Raw genomic sequence first — 16,761 nt, forward strand, 5'->3', positions numbered from 1 at the left:
TTTTTATAGAAAGTAATTTTCATTTAATCTAGCGAAAACTAATATAAATATGTATATTTATATTTATTACATATTTATTGTATGAATATATTTATGATATAAATTTATAAACTGATATAAATATACCGTTAAAAATTTACTAAGTTTTTCTCATCAACGTTGTTAATAGGAGAGAACCACGCAGAAAAATGATGAAATCTTGAATTCAAGAAATCTGGTTTGATAGTGTCCTTTTATAAAATTAATAATCTGGCTGAAGGTCCCTGGTTCGATCCCGGGTTTCGGCAGTCGTTACATCCTCGGTACTGTAGTGGTCAGTATCCCCGCCTGTCACGCGGGAGATTGGGGTTCGATTCCCCGCCGTGGAGAATACATTCTCTTTCAGTTTGTTTATCTGACAATTCAATATTTTCTATGTTTATTTTGTTATGTTCTATCGTAATCATATATTTTTTTATAATCTAAGAAGAACTTATATATATTTAATTTATTTATCTGTAGTGTTGATCAAAATCAATATATATATTGACTTTAAAAGAAGGATACAAATATTTAAGAATATATTTCATCACATTAATATACACATATCTATTTTTGAAATTGTTCCAAATTTCCCGTTATTTAAGTAATTTTCTCGTCATATATTGAAAATTGCTATTTTTAACATAATTTAGCACAGGTTATTCCAGTTCTTGTTATTTCATGTCATTCTACCCATTTTTATGAAGAGGAGAAAAAATGCCGTCATTCATTAATTCCAAATAACATCTTTCCAATCTCTGACCTTATCATTTTCCACTTTTAAGTGTCAACTCCAACTCCTTCGTACTCTCAGTTCAGGTGACGCTGTCTTTATATGACTCTTTAGATAAGAGAAATTATTGTTTGTTGTCTTACAATAAAAATGTCGCAGCGCTGTTTGAGATCTTATCACAAAAACTTGGAAGAATATGTCAAGATAAAGAAAACAAGTAAAATCATTAGGAAGTGTTATGCAATCTTGAAGACTTATTCTCTTGAATTGGAGAATCATTAATTCCACTTTTAATACTATGTTACTGTTTCTTTTAAGGCAGCTGTTAATACATTTTGGTTAAGAAGATATTTAAACAGCTGTGTTAATGTGCTAGGTGCTACTTTTTGTGAGACTAGATTTTATTTTATATTCGTCGTTGAACAGCCGAGCCAATTTTGGATTTACGACTACTAATGTTCAACTCCGTAGGCTTGTCATTTTGAACCCAATCCAGAAGACAAGGAAACTCCTGGATCAGTATCCCCAGAGGTATTGATTTGTTATGGGAACATGGAAGACTTTACGACTTGACAGATTTAACGTGCATCAGTCACCATTTATTACACGAGGAGTCTTCGGCCGGCAGGGATAGTGAGACTAGATTGAACAAAAATTTCAGTGTCAGAATTGTGTCTTAAAAATACTTATTATTACCCGGGGGTCGTGGTGGTTTAGGGGATGGAGCGTTCGCCTTCAAGTGAGGTGGACCGGGTTCGAATTCCAGTGACGGCTGGTCGATACGAATTCTACACCCAGCTCGCTTCGAGCACAGTGCTGACGTAAAATATCCTCAGTGGTAGACAGGTCCTAGATTGGAGTCCCCTTGCGTCAGGCTACTAGTGGAACGTTTTCGTGGTTTTCTTCTCCGTTTTACGCAAATGCGGATTAGTTCCATCAAAAATTTCTCCATGAAGGCCTTCCAATACTTGGTTGGGTGCAAAACAACAAGGCTACGGATTTAAAAATGGGTGTTCGTAAACTCAAAATTGGGTCAACAGTTTAAAGACGGTTATAATTATAATAACATAAAACGCTTCTCTAACAAACTTAAAAAGTGGCAACGAAACGTAAACTTAATTAGTTTTTCTATAAACTGTAAAATAATTAGATAAAAAAGAAAGACTTTCAGCATAGGCGCAGAACATGAATGCTTGGCATGTATCTTGTAATAGAACAAAATCGTTCTATTCTAAAGGTATGAGCTGAAGTTTCTCCTCTTTTGGAATGTGACCTTTTTAGAAAAGAGAGGGGGTGTTGATCCTCTGACGACAAAGACGAATTGTGGGTGTTGCATGCATTCGTTGATTGCAGAGGGCGAGAGTCATAAGTCAGAAAACTGGCAGGGGTGTGGGGGACCTTTCCTGGAAAAACGATTCGAACTCTGAAAGAGATCGTGATGTTTGTACGATAAACACTGCAACGGGGTGTCCGATTATGGGGACTTGGAATTCATGGGGAGTAGGTGGACATTCTGAAAAACTCTCTCACCAACTCTGCAGGTCATAAAAAAATACTTCGATTTGCTGGTAAACAATTTTTTTAGGTGATTTCTTTCTCTGTTTTGGCTCAGTTTCAATAAATTATACTGATTTTCGAAAGAAAAAGAAAAATTATTATTTGGCGTAAATTTTATAAAAAATGTTCAAAAATGTGCACATTTCTGCTAGTGCAAATTTCTTTCTTTCGTTTGATTAAATCTGCGTTTTCTTACTAACTATAAGATAACTAACTAATCCAAAGAAACCAGGAAGAAACAGTCCGAAATATAGGAAAGATACCATCCTATTACATTACATTCGTGACACACAGCAGTTTTTGCGAAAGTGGTAACGAACGCTGTGCTTCAATATTTGATTTTTAATTTAAAAATTTGATTCAATATGACTTTAAAAACTGCGACACATAAATATTAAAATCAAAAATATAAAACCTGTTAATAATATTTTAGTATATAAACGTACTAGCGAAATTGTTAATTCCTTAAAAAGCCTCAACTCTCACCATCTTGGATTCTAAGTTAAATTTTTATGATGTACTAGTATGATTAGGCAGAGAGCGTACAATACCTTTAAAAAAAAGGCAGAGAATAAAGGGACTACTAATAATTATCAATATAATAATCAATAATCATCAATAATGTATATAATCATCAATGAAAGGATGTGACTTGTCTTGAATCTCACTAAATATCTCCCTCCACCCAAACAATTTACAAAAAAAAAAATTTCACATTCCTCCTACCACTTGTTTTTAATTTTATCAAGTCGCTGCCATCATTGATAGAGACAAAATGCATTTAGTGAGATGATTTCATGTGGTGCTACACAAAAAAGGGATGTTTAATTTTATTTATCGTATCGAAACTAGCAAACGCTTCTTAGTCACGCTCATCACGGAATCAAAACATTAACCGAAGATCCTCTGATAATGTTGTACGCCTACTAACCTCGTCGTTTTAATGTTCATTTATTTGACTGAAAACAATGATGCAATTATATGTATTGACGGAAATGGTGGTTTCTGCACCGGACATGAAAACTGAGACCTGCAAAACGGTTTAGGACTTGTTTGGACAAGAAATAAAGATGTTTTACACGCTGTATAGTTTGAATGCGATTGTAATTATTGTGTAAGTTCGAGTGTTCTTTAATTTGTACCTTAAATTTATATTAAACAAGTATGATTGACCACAAAGTCGGCAGCAAACCTAACCTTTAACGCGTTAAATGCCACGTTAATTTTACATGGCTTGCCCGTCTGTCCAAACTGTAAATAACTACAAACTAAATTTGCAAATATTAGACTTATTTTGATATTTTTTTTAAAGGTTTACCATAGCATATTTAAAAAAAAGTGGTGAATTACATAAACTTACGAATTGTATAGAAATAGTGGTGGATAAAAATCCTACTAAATTGATTTTATTAAACCAAGAATCACAATTAATAAGCTACCACTTGAAAATATTTATTCGTTGTATGGAGCAAGTTGGCATCTCTGTGTGTATATAAATATAACGATTTTTGTGCGTAATACATTGCATTGATTTCTTCAAACCATTTTAGTAACGATAATAATTCAAAATTATTAAAAATTGACTCGAATTATATGTCTCTAATAATCTTGGCTTCGCCGGTCACCCCCCAGGCATTGAACGTGTTAAGGACCGAACTCATTTTTTTCCAAAACAATGAGCAGTAGATCGACGGCATTTTACTTAATAAGTGCTTAATTAATACAAGGTTTGAATGTACCTGAAAAATGTAAAAAATGTGGTAGTTGCATTAATATGAAAATTGTATTTTACTATATTCGTAACTACCAGAATATTTATATTTGTATCCAAAGTAATCAAATTTAAAATTTTGATGAAACCAGGAAAGTTTTAGCTATTTCGAAGCAAAATGCATACAATTTTTACCACTGAATCGAAAAAAACGCATGGCAACATTTGATTTCTTCACATTTAAATTGCAATGTCGCGAATATATTGGGAATCGTTTGTCAAAGATAAACAGTTGCTTATTGAACATTACCATTGTGTTTTTTTTTTTTTTTTTAATAAATTTGTAATTCCTTTGTTTCCTGATTTTTTATTTCTTTTTTCGTCCTTAAAAAATTTTGAAGATTATTACATCCTAACACAAATATCTTTCAAAAAAAAAAAAAAAAAGCGGGGAATTTGGAAAAGATGAACTATCCTTCATTAAAATGGATCTAAAAAAAATAATGGTCCTTCCTCCAAGTGCCGATCTGTCAAACATATTCAAGTTTGAGATTTTGTTATCCATCTTGGATTTTAAATTAAATTTTTAACCTTTGTTCTCTTGATTCTTTTTCTACTTAGCAAACTTTGGATGATTTGATACTTTTCGATAGCACAATAAGAATCCTGGTTCGTAAAGGTTTTAACTGAAATAACTGATTGGACGATTTTAGTGTCTACTTCTATTCCGTTTAGCTTTTATTTTCAAAAACATCGTCTGCTTTTATGATAACCACTGTCAACTTTTGAATACAGTTATGGTGAATTTCCAAGGCTATCAGGTTGACGATCTTTTTTATCTTTCAATACGAGGTTTGAATGATATATGTTCTGAATAAAAGACAATTAATATCCATCCTGTGTGGCTCTGCTCTTTTCAGATCACATCTAATTGACATTCTCTTTCATGAACGAGCAGACAATACTATTCCGGAATTTTCATTCATGAAGTTCATGACTTTTAGTTTATTGTATTGCTATTTTAAATCTAATTAAAGTCCAGTTTTTTGTTTTTCTCCTTTGCATTAAAAGCGTCTTATTGTAATTTTCTATTCCTTCATGACAACGGAATGTGCTGATGACAGGAAATATATTTTCCTAAGGGTCTATAATTCCATAATATTTAAACTATTCTAAAACAAACAAACTGTGTGCAACACTACCACTTTTTTTTTATTTAAATTTAAGTAAATATTTAAAATCACTAATTATATATATAATAATACTGTTATGTTATTTACTTATATTTTAGACTTCGTTCTTATACGAAGATAAAGGAGAAAATAATCCTCAGGATTAGCTACTCTGATTCTAATGTGTCAGACTTAAAAAATTGTGTGTTTTAATTGCTGATTGTTCTCAGAATGCAGGGTAGCACTTTTCCAAAAAAATTTAATTATTAGTAGAAAAAGATCTAAGAAACAAAACATTTTGACTAACTACCATCGTCCAAAAATATTTGTTATTTAAATATCTGCGTAACAAATGAATTCCTTAAATTGACGTGAAATTTAAGCCAATTTAATTTACGATAACCTCCTTCATAAAATCTTTGTAACCTCTTTCCTAAAGGTGGGCACCCTTATATGTCATCAATAATGGCAGTCGTTTCTATGTCATTGTATTAACATTTATCCCCACCATACCAAAGTTACCCATTAGGATACCTCACCAAATACAGGGTACCCACAACCTGAAAAAATTAATGAGTGGTAACGAACTTATTTCAGAAGTGCTCAAAATTTCATGAAATTAACTTCCGATTATTTTCATAAAATCAGTTTTGAACTTTTCACACCACGATAAATGAAATAAAAATACTTTTTAGCAGATATAAATACTTCAAAGTATGTATATTTTTCAAAATTTAGCTACAATGGCTGCTGATCTTTCCATATTTTCAGGAGATATTATTTTCGCGTTAACAACAGTGGCAGCAAACTTCGTGATTTTTCCATTAAATTTTTTGAGTTTAAAAAATGAATTTTCTGCCGAAATTTTGGTTTATACCGAGAGACTTCTTTGAATAGTATGCCAACTTGAACGTGCGAAGGGAAAGATTCTACTTATTTAAACTAAAATAACGAATTAGTGGTAGTAACTACGAAATAGTAATAAACACGAAGAAGTAATAAGTACTTCGCCATCATTTAAAGCATTACTGCTTAACTGATAATTGATTACTCATGTTGGAAAAAAATAATCTTTCTTTAACCTTTTGCCTTACGAGATCTCTAAAATGGTATTTAAATTAATCCAAGCAAGCTCTAATTTATTTGAAATATGTGATCGCGTGTAAGCGGAGGTAATTAAAAAATTGTAATTTTTATTCTAATACATAAATATTTTAAGCAGTAAGAGAATATTTTCTCAATTACCGTATTAGTTTGCAGTTATTAAATGGGATAAAATAGTCTTAAAAATAAAGAGTCTTTGTACCTACCAGGTCTCGAACCTGGGACCTTCCGCGTGTTAGGCGGATGTGATAACCACTACACCATAGGTACACATGGCGTGCGTGTTTATGGAAAGCAAAAGCAAAATTTAAAAATTTAGTTCATAAGATTTCATCTGTGTTTTTGTTCAGTATACCCATTTATTTAATTATTCGTATACTTTTCAATGAAGCAACGTTTATTTATTACTCTTTTTAAAGTAAACATCAACTTCAACCTTATATATTTTATTTATTTTGAAGAAGAAAAAAATCAGTTTATCGAAAAAGTCCAGAAATATATATATATTTTTTTTATCATTCTAAAAATAAAACATATCATTTTTAAAGTAATTATTAATTTATTTATTGTTGGAATGAAATTTCTTCAAAATTTATGACAATTCCTGAATACTTTTTGTTACATTTTATAGTTATTATTATTTATATTTATTATTATTTATATTTATCATATGAGTTAAACAGGAGAGTAAAGATTCGAAAAAATTTTTTGAAACTCAATTTGTTTTAATAGATAATAAAAATATCTAGTTATATGGTGCTGCGGAAGAAATTCTAATCTGCTTTAGCATACCCACCCCATTTTAGAAATTTATAAGAAAATCAGATTTTTAGCAATATAATACTAAACTAATATCTATAATTTATTAAATATCTGAAAAAATTTATATTTTTATAAATTATAAAAGAAGACTATTATAGCAGATTCCTTGATTTCAAGATTTCATCATTTTTCTACGTGGTTCTCTCCTATTAACAACGTTGATAAGAAAAGTTTAGTATATTTTTCTAACGGTATATTTATATCAGTTTATGAATTTATATCATAAGTATATTTATACAATAAATATTTATACAATAAATATGTAACAAATATATTTGTTTTCGCTAGATTAAATGAAAATTACTTTCTATAAAAAATATATAACTTTTAGAGTAAAAAAAAACTCTCCCCGGCGGGGAATCGAACCCCGGTCTCCCGCGTGACAGGCGGGGATACTGACCACTATACTACCGAGGATACATCAATTGCCGAAACCCGGGATCGAACCAGGGACCTTTAGATCTTCAGTCTAACGCTCTCCCAACTGAGCTATTTCGGCACACATGCAGATTGATAAAAATATCAGTTCATTGACTTATTAAGTTTGGATTATCGGTTTTGGGGAGTATATTCAGAGAAATAAATAGAATACAAATCAGATTAAAAATTAAGAGTACAGATATTATGCAGGTACGTAATAAAAAAAGAAAAGTTGTTGTAGGTATGTATAAAATTTCTTAATTAGAAATTTTTATCACTTAAGTTTAAATTTAGTATGCGAAAATAAATGATATTAGTATTAAATTAGTAAATTTTTTACTTCACGCAATTTCAAAAATGAGTGCTAAAAAGAAATTTAAATATGTATATTATTTAAAAAATAGTTCAGGTTGTTAGAGGTTAATTGGTTAAATTTTGGAGAGACTTGAGTAGGTTGTGCATTTGCCTTTAACTATTTTATTTCATTTCATTGTGTTGTTTTATCGAAGAATAAAAAGTTTGCTTACTATGAATATTAATACTGAATGAATATGATACTATGAATATTATGATACTATGATATTAATACTATGAATATCAATATAATAAATTAATAATAAGCAATCAGGGTGTGCAGGTATTATTTTACTATACAGGGTGTCACAAAAATCCACATCCACTCTCTATGCCTAACGAGCTTATACATATGGCGCCACCTAATGGGATATTGTGAAATTAGTTTCTGTGTCAAAAATGGTACGATTGTTGTTGTTGTTGATTTACGTCGCACTAGAGCTGCACAATGGGCTATTGGCGACGGTCTGGGAAACATCCCTGAGGATGATTCGAAGACATGCCATCACAATTTTGATCCTCTGCAGAGGGGATGGCACCTCTGCTTCGGTAGCCCAACGACCGAAAATGGTACGAAATAAGGTAAGATGTTAATTAGAATATGAATTATAGCACGTTGCGTGATTTATGTGTTATCGTTAGCATAAACGTTTTTTTTCTTTTGGAAATTAAAGATGTTTTTGACTTAAACAGTTTACTTTACTTAAACAACATTTTAATAATTATAACTGCAGTTATTTGAACTTTAAGTAAGTGGATACGAACTTTAATTAGCACCCAATATAATATTTTTTTCCTTTAAAAAAAAAAAAAAAAATAGAGTGTTTAATTCTTTTAAACTACACATAAAGGGATGACTCCACCAAATCTTTCGAGGCTTGCATTTGTCTCTCAGCAGCTGTTTAAGCAACTTTAGCCTCACGCAAAACTTAACAATGCTGAGAAATACTTAAACCTACTTAAAAATGTTAAAGAATTTCGTAAATTCTTAAAAATACTTAAATAAAACTTTCGTTTTATAGAGCCGGAGATATTGGCAACCCTACTTAAGATTTTGTGATTGCATATTATTCTAAGTCACATTCACATTGACAACATGCCACCCAGAAATATCAAATAACGCTCTCAGATCATGAAAGTTTTAGCTACAATTGAAGCGTTTGTGAAGAATAACATAAATAAACCCACGTAATATGCCCTGTCACGAATCTGGCATCAAAAACATGCTTTACGAATCCCGACTGCGGCGCTCTCTGCAGGAAAGAATCGGCTCGATCGAATTTATGGCTTCTTTTTTTTCCCTCTTTCGTTTGTTTAGTCTGGAAGTTGAATAATAGAATTGGTACTCTCTTTTTTATCGTTTGCAAAGTTATTTCAGTGATGCAATTGAATGCCTTGCAGACGATAAAAAATTTTATGATATTCGATTTGGTGGAATTCACACCCGTTTCGAGTTCCTGGTAAAGATGAATTTTCATGAGACCTTTTGAAAAGTGAAAGTACTTATTTCTGAAAGTTATAACTTTATTAAAAGTGTTCATTAAAATCGTTTTGTGGAAAGAGAGGATATTGACTGTTAGCAAATTCTATGGAATCGGAGAAATCGTGATTCAATAAACGCAGACGATTTTCAGGAAGAATTATTAAAAGAATTCAAATGTATATCTTAATTCCAATTAAAAAGTTGAATTGCAATAAGTAAAACTTATTACTTATTTGGAAAAATAAAGTTTATTTACAGCACTTATTTGCTCATCGACTGTTACATCCAACTAATTTATGAAAAAATATTTCGAAGAGAAAATTCTGGAACGAAAGAAAAAATCTCAGATCTAAATTTGTTCCTAAAATCTCCTCGTTATTATATTTTTAAACCAAAGTACATGTAAATGAATAAAATATTTATCGTTGATGGGTTAAACTAAAGGTGTTTGTTGCCATTTTAGCTAACTAAAAAATCGTTTTGATATATCAGATGGAAATTAAATAAGTTTCTATTAATATTATATTGAAATGGACACGAATTTCTCGTTTCTAAAAAGAATATTTAGAATATTTGAGTTACCACTGAGTAAATTTTTGAGAGTAAAAATGGACACGTTCCAAGAACTCAAAAATAATAAGTCAAAAAAAAAGATATAAAAGTCTGCATCGTTTTACCAAGGATATTTGATAAGTTGTAAATTTGAATACGTTGTGGATAATTCAAGTTTCTTTGACAATATGTTAGTATGTCAGCTGCTTTTATGCCACTAATTTCGAATGAAACTGGTAGAGTTCCATATGCAGATTGTTGCAGTGTTTTATTTTAAGTCAATATCAATGATTTTGTAAAGGCTTCTTCCTGATTCAGCGTTCACTACGTTCAATTAAAGGTTGTGTAGCGTGTATGTAGCGGTTTCGGCCCTTAAACCTGGATATATCGGTGTGTTATCATAAGTGATGGTCTAAAAAAAATTTTTATTCTTGACTTCAATTTCTTGCTGGGCAGAAAATCAATTGGTATGCTTCCTTAATCATTCCGGTAATGCTAACAAAGCGGTTCAAAATTACCAAAACGTGCTTGCGTTATATTTGAACGGTACCAAATAGTTAACTTATCAGTAGTAACTAAGGATGCCATCCAAATACTAAATCTGTTTTTCTAAGGCTCCGTCACAATATGAAATGATGCTATTTTGCGAATAATATATTTTTATAAATGCTATGAGTTTGCAACTGTTACGTATGACTGTCAGGTCAAGTTTAGCCTATCTAAAGCCTGCACTGTCTACGCTTATTTTGAAAATGGCGCAAGCGTCAATATGGGAAAAAGCACAGTTTTGTGGAAATGAAAAACGTTTGAGATCTAATATTTTAAAAATTAAAAACTTACTCCAAAGCTGCATTACCTGGGTATAAAAATTGAGAATATGGCAGAGATTTTGATAAGTTTCATCTACGAGAAAAAATGTCTCAAAATTGGCTATTTTTGAAAAAGTTCAATGACTTTTAAAATATTCAAGTTATTGTGTCTGTTCTATAGCCCAGATAGTTCTCCCCGACAAGATTATATGTATATATAGTTTAAAATCATTGCATTGCTTCAAGTGTAAGGCACTTTTCCCCTTGGTTTCAAGAGCTTCGAAAAACAGCGCTAACGTAAGCAAGTATTTGACAATTTCGAGTTCTAACCCTCTCCAGCATCAACCCCTCCTGGTGCAATGTGTCCAGTCTAGCAACCCTTTGTCCAAAAATATTGTAAACCATTCAAAATGTATAACTACTTGCTTCTAAACATCGTTTAAAAAAAACAAATAATAATTCTAAACAACACAGAGTTCAAGTATGCCTCTTTGCTTAAAATTTACTATTTACAACCGCAAATGTGCTGCCTGTCTAAACTTTTGAGTCCGAATTCGCAGCGCTCGCGGAAAGGGTTAATCAATATATTATGAAATAAATAAATATAAAACACGAGAGCCTCAAAGCTTATAAGAGTGTGTAACAGCTTGTTTTTTGCTCTAACTTTAAATCTTACTGTAGCAAGTTTAAAATGGAATTCAAATGAAAGACGTTACTTCACATTCAACAAACTTAACGATTTAATTCATCTAAAGCAAAATTGAGAAGAAATTTATTAAGGAACAGTTTATATTTTCTTTCTATGGTAAAAACTGTTGACCTCTGATACTTCTAAACTTTTTCCAGTTTTTTTTTTCCGCCAAATTAAATTTCAAATTGGAAATTTTATCAATTGTAATTTTTTCTTTCAAGTCGTTTGTTAGTTTGTTTATTTTCATTTATTCCTTCATTATTATTATTTTTTTTGCATTTATAAATATTTATTGAATCATTGCAACAGTAAAAATTACAAAACTTCAATATAAAAATTGAATACAAACTTTTAAAATCTGAATTAATTATACTATTTAAGGAAATAACTTATTTAAATTCTTTTTAATGAATTAATTTATAAAGTAAAAGTACATCGTTTTATCGTCTTATTCATGAAATAACTAAATGTATTCAAAGAACGAAGAGAAATGTAAACATATTTATGAGGTCTTGGAACTTCAGTTCCTTTCAATTCTCTGAAGTTGTGTTTTCTCAGGTTGTGTGTGCCGACCCGGAACAAGTGACCACACAGAGATAGGAAATGCAATTTCATTTTCTAAATATATTCCCATCAAAACTATAAAAATCTTTGTTCTGATTCACATATTCATTTTGCCAGGAAAATTGCGTGATGGAAGTAGAAGTTAAGATATGATGATTTGCGTATAAAAGGTCGTCTGCAAGTAGTTTTTTTTTCCTTTTTTTTCCTCCCGTCTTGGTCAGCATTTTGTATAAAATAGAATGAAAAAGTTTTGGAAACTAATTTTATTCTGAAGGGCATTTTGAAGAAACTTTTTCACATTTCCTACAATTTTTCTTCCACTCTTCTCAAACGTACTCTTCATGATACGAGAGTTTCTCAAACTCTTCTGTCTGAAGTTTTTGACAATTTAGAAGACTAAAGAAATTTTAACTGCAAGCAACGTCATCGTCGTTTATGCCACGATTCAAAAGCCAATCAGATTCGACACACACTTGTGATGTCGTTTACAGGTTTTCATTAAATCTGACTCAAAAGATTCAGCGTTATAGCAAACAGAGCCTAATTGCTGTATCGTTAATCCAACGAGCAGAACAGCGTGTTTAGGCCCAATCATGTGATTTAAATCACATGGTTGGACCTAATCACGTATGCCTCTTTTCAAATTCCATATTTGTCCAAATGGTAACTACCAATGTCTCAGTATAGAAAAGTACTGAAATTCTATTTTCGATATTAAATAAATTGAGTATTTAAATATCATATGACCTAAACACTATTACCCTGCAACAATTTGTGATTATTTACTCTATAATAGTGATATTGCACCGAAAGTAATATTTTTTTACAGGGAAAGTAATATTTTTTTACTGAAACCTATTTTACACTTCAAATTGGTTCACTTAAATGATTTTTTTGTGTTCCATTCATCGGAAGGACCATTAAACCAAATAGGGAAGAACGCCTAATTCTATTTTACACAGGTCACCCACACCCCACACGACGACAATATCGCGATCATTAACGAAAACAATAAATATTGATTAAGAAAATATTTACATTTCAACATTTTTAAGTACTATAATTATCGAATACAATAATATCGTGATCATTATTAATAACTGTAATTATCGAACAGAATGATATCGGGGTTATTATCGATAAAATATCGTATTCAAAAGTTATTATCGTGATTATTCATATTACATTAATTATTGAATACTGTATCATTGCGAGTACTGATAAATTTTATTTAAATAACGGAAATACAATAACTAATGTAAGAAAATATTTAAATTAGTTAAAATGAAAAAATATCGCAATATGTTGTTAAATATCGTTATGTTTTAATAATATATCGATTACGATAATGTTTTGACTACGATATTAAATTTCATATTTATAGGTCATAGTCATGTTAGCGAATACTCGGAAAAGCAATCCCCAATTCCTCTTAAAACATTACCGATAAGTACTTTTTTCTTTAATTTCCTTTCGTGCGACTGTCCGATTTTAGCCAAATTTTACTAACGATACTAGAACCTTCCCATTTTTCGTTTATTATTTTTCGATTGCATAATACTTTGTTAATGCCATTTCGATATCATAGAAACAAGTTTTTTCTGCTAATGGCATAATATGCGTATTATTCATAATTTAAATCTTATTGACATATTATTCTAAGATATGAAAGATTTATATTGTTTATTCATGTAATTCTATTGTTCGACAACTCGAATGTGAAACAATTCGCGTAATAAATAAATAAAACTGAAAACAGAACATTATAAGAACAGGAAACTGCGAAATAAAAATATTAAATATCTCTCAGATACCATTATGGAACATGAGGGATAACAATTCATTTATGAAAAATAATTACCCACACTTAGGGTAAAGTGAAATTTCAGAACAATGGAGAATCTCAAGAATGATACAACAATGAGCGGTCATTGTTTTGTTTCTGCATAATCTGAAAAGCGAATCTCTTCCGATTCGAAGAATCGTTTTCCAAAATACTTGGACGTTCTTCTTGATGAGTTCATCTCATCCACTCATTAAGAACATTTTAATTATTTTAATGGTGGCAAAGAATCGTTTGCTTTTTTTTTTCTGAATAAGGTATGAATCACCATCACTAAATTCTCAATAACAAGAACACTTATGAAGTTTTCTTACTTACTGATGTACGTACCTTAACTAAAATGGTACGCTATTGAGTTTGTATTTTATCATTAAATATTTATATCTAAAGAGAAAGTAACAAAAGTTTTTGATTTGTACAGCCTTTTTTCAGTCACGAGGAAATAAAATAAATTAAACCCTATATCTTTAATGTAGTAATTAAACCATACACATTTCTTATTATAGTAATTTTACTAATTAGTTAATTTGTACAATGCGTCACTTGAAGGAAAGTGTGTCATCGTACATTGAGCCTCTATGAACTAAAGAGAGACAAAAAAAACTTTAAAAATGTGTATAATAGTATTTTTAGAGATTAGCAAAAGTGTCCAAGTTGAGCTTAAAAAAGACAAAAATTATGTATGTCTTTGGAAAATGCATAAAACCAAATTTATACGAAATTGTAAATTTGTCCACTATAAACTTAGAGACACAATAAATTATATATGTCTTTAAAAAATGCATATAATATTATTTTTCCCAATTAGAAAATTTGTCCACTTAGCTTAAAAAATACAAAAATTATGCACGTCTTTGGAAAATGTATATATAATTTATATGAAATAGTAAATTTGTGTTCACTAAGTACTTTAGAGACACAAAAACTTATATACTTCTTTCAAAAAATTTTATAATAGCATTTTTACGAATTTGTAAATTTTTTCACTTAAATTTTTTAAAGAAATAAAGTATTAAGCATGTTTTTCGAATAAATTTGTCTATACTAAAAGTTTTAAAAAGAGATAAAAATTTTGGTTCGTCTTTCAAAACTTGCATTTTAGTATTAATAATTAAATGATTTTCTCCACTGTAAGATTTAGAGAAACACAAAAAAATTATGACTGCCTTTCGAAAATGTGTATCATAAAACTTTTACTAATTAGTTAAGATATTCACTTAAAGTTTGAGAGAATCACTAAAATTTTAATTGACTATTGAAATGTGCATAATAAAGTAGATAATTGTCTAAATAATGAACGTTTTTCGAAAATATGTATTTATATAATATCAATAACTAATTAAATTGTCCAATATATTATTTAGAAAGTCACAAAAAAATTACGACTGTCTTTCGAAAATTTGCAAAATAGTATTTTACCTAATTAGCTAATTTGTACACCATAAAGTTAAAAGAGATAAAAAAAATAAGTATATCTTACTAAAGTGTATAAATGTTTTAGGAAAAATGAAATTTAATAATTTCTTTTCGGAAAAAGAATGAAATAAAAATAATCCATCATGTACCTACCAGGTTTCGAACCTGGGACCTTCCGCGTGTTAGGCGGATGTGATAACCACTACACCATAGGTACCTGCTGTCGGAGTTTTAATTTACTGTCGTTAAAATCAAAAATAAAACTTTTTTTAAATTTTTTGTTATTGAATGAGTATTCTTATTTATTAAACATAGTAAATGTTAATAATTATTGCTAATGTATTGCTCTATGATATCTATTGTTGTAAAAGCAATGTTTTACTTTTCTTTATTATTATTTTTTTCATAAACTATATATACATTGAAAGTCTTGTAATTTCTGTTATCATGTATGTTATTAATTTCTAGTTTGTATATTTATTCCAAATTATCCATATCCACCTAAAGTGCTTTGAATCTGAGATAAAATAGGCAAAATTATAGTAAAAAAAAAAAAAAAATGATAATTGGTTCAAAGGTTGGAATTTGAAAACTTTAGTTACGTTTACATCACTGTCAATTTATTTATGCTTCATCTAAAAAGTATAATTTCAAATTATATTTCGAGTTTTGAGTTAGAGAAAAATTATTGCTCTTCCTATTAAAATTATTTTTCTTTCGTTTCTTTTCTTCGTCGCGGTCAATTAACCAGTTTATTTATAAGGAAAAAGCTAAATATTTGTAAACAAGGAACAAGGTATGAAAGAAGCTATTGTAAAACGTTCTCTCCCCTTTTAAAAGTAAAACAGTGTTTAATTTGGTTCAGAGTCATTACAGTTTATTTTGATTCAACTATTAGATTTAAGTGGGTGATTTAGAGTCAGCTCCACTTTTTTCCAATTAGCGAATCTCTAGTGCATAATAGAAATTGCATCGTTATTTATAATTTGAGGTGGAATAAAATTATTGCGCCAAGCGGTGCTAATGAAGGAAAATAAATATGTAAAATTGCTGCTCCAATAATGTGAAACAATTACATTAAATGTGCGAAATTTCTGCTGCAATAGTGTAAAACTCATTCAACAAATGTACAAAATTGCAGATCCCACAATATGAATCTTTTTAATGCGTAAAATTGGTGAGCCAACAGTCTTAAGCGATCGTACCAAATGTGCGAAATTGCTACTCCAACATTGTAATACGATTGCGTCAAATCGCTGCGTCAATAGTGAAAAATGATTTCAATAAAAGGGAAAATTGCAGCTCCAATAATATAAAACGACTGCACCAAATGTGCAAAGCTGCTGCTCCAATTGCACTTTAAACGATTACACTAAATGTGCAAAATTGCTGCTTCATTGTGTGAAACGATTGCACCAAATGTGCAAAATAGCCTCTATGCCGGTGTAAAACGATTCCCAGAAATTTGCAAAATTACTGCTCCAATAATGTGAAACAATTTCAACAAAT

General features: G+C 30.1%; 1 protein-coding gene and 4 non-coding genes across 5 annotated transcripts in view; 1 reads left to right on the plus strand and 4 right to left on the minus strand.

Annotated features, from left to right (window-relative positions):
- The window catches only part of LOC107436801 (actin remodeling regulator NHS), a 108,382-nt gene that overhangs the window by 45,474 nt on the left and 46,147 nt on the right, over window positions 1–16,761 (plus strand). The gene's annotated exons all lie outside the window — the stretch shown is intronic.
- TRNAV-AAC (transfer RNA valine (anticodon AAC)) lies at window positions 6,496–6,568 on the minus strand. The gene has a single exon. It is a non-coding gene; the product is annotated as a tRNA-Val (tRNA).
- Window positions 7,466–7,537, minus strand: TRNAD-GUC (transfer RNA aspartic acid (anticodon GUC)). Its single transcript has one exon. It is a non-coding gene; the product is annotated as a tRNA-Asp (tRNA).
- TRNAF-GAA (transfer RNA phenylalanine (anticodon GAA)) lies at window positions 7,547–7,619 on the minus strand. Its single transcript has one exon. It is a non-coding gene; the product is annotated as a tRNA-Phe (tRNA).
- TRNAV-AAC (transfer RNA valine (anticodon AAC)) lies at window positions 15,397–15,469 on the minus strand. The gene has a single exon. It is a non-coding gene; the product is annotated as a tRNA-Val (tRNA).

The sequence above is a fragment of the Parasteatoda tepidariorum genome, chromosome 9, assembly GCF_043381705.1.
Source record: "Parasteatoda tepidariorum isolate YZ-2023 chromosome 9, CAS_Ptep_4.0, whole genome shotgun sequence".
NCBI classification, from domain to species: Eukaryota; Metazoa; Arthropoda; class Arachnida; order Araneae; family Theridiidae; genus Parasteatoda; species Parasteatoda tepidariorum.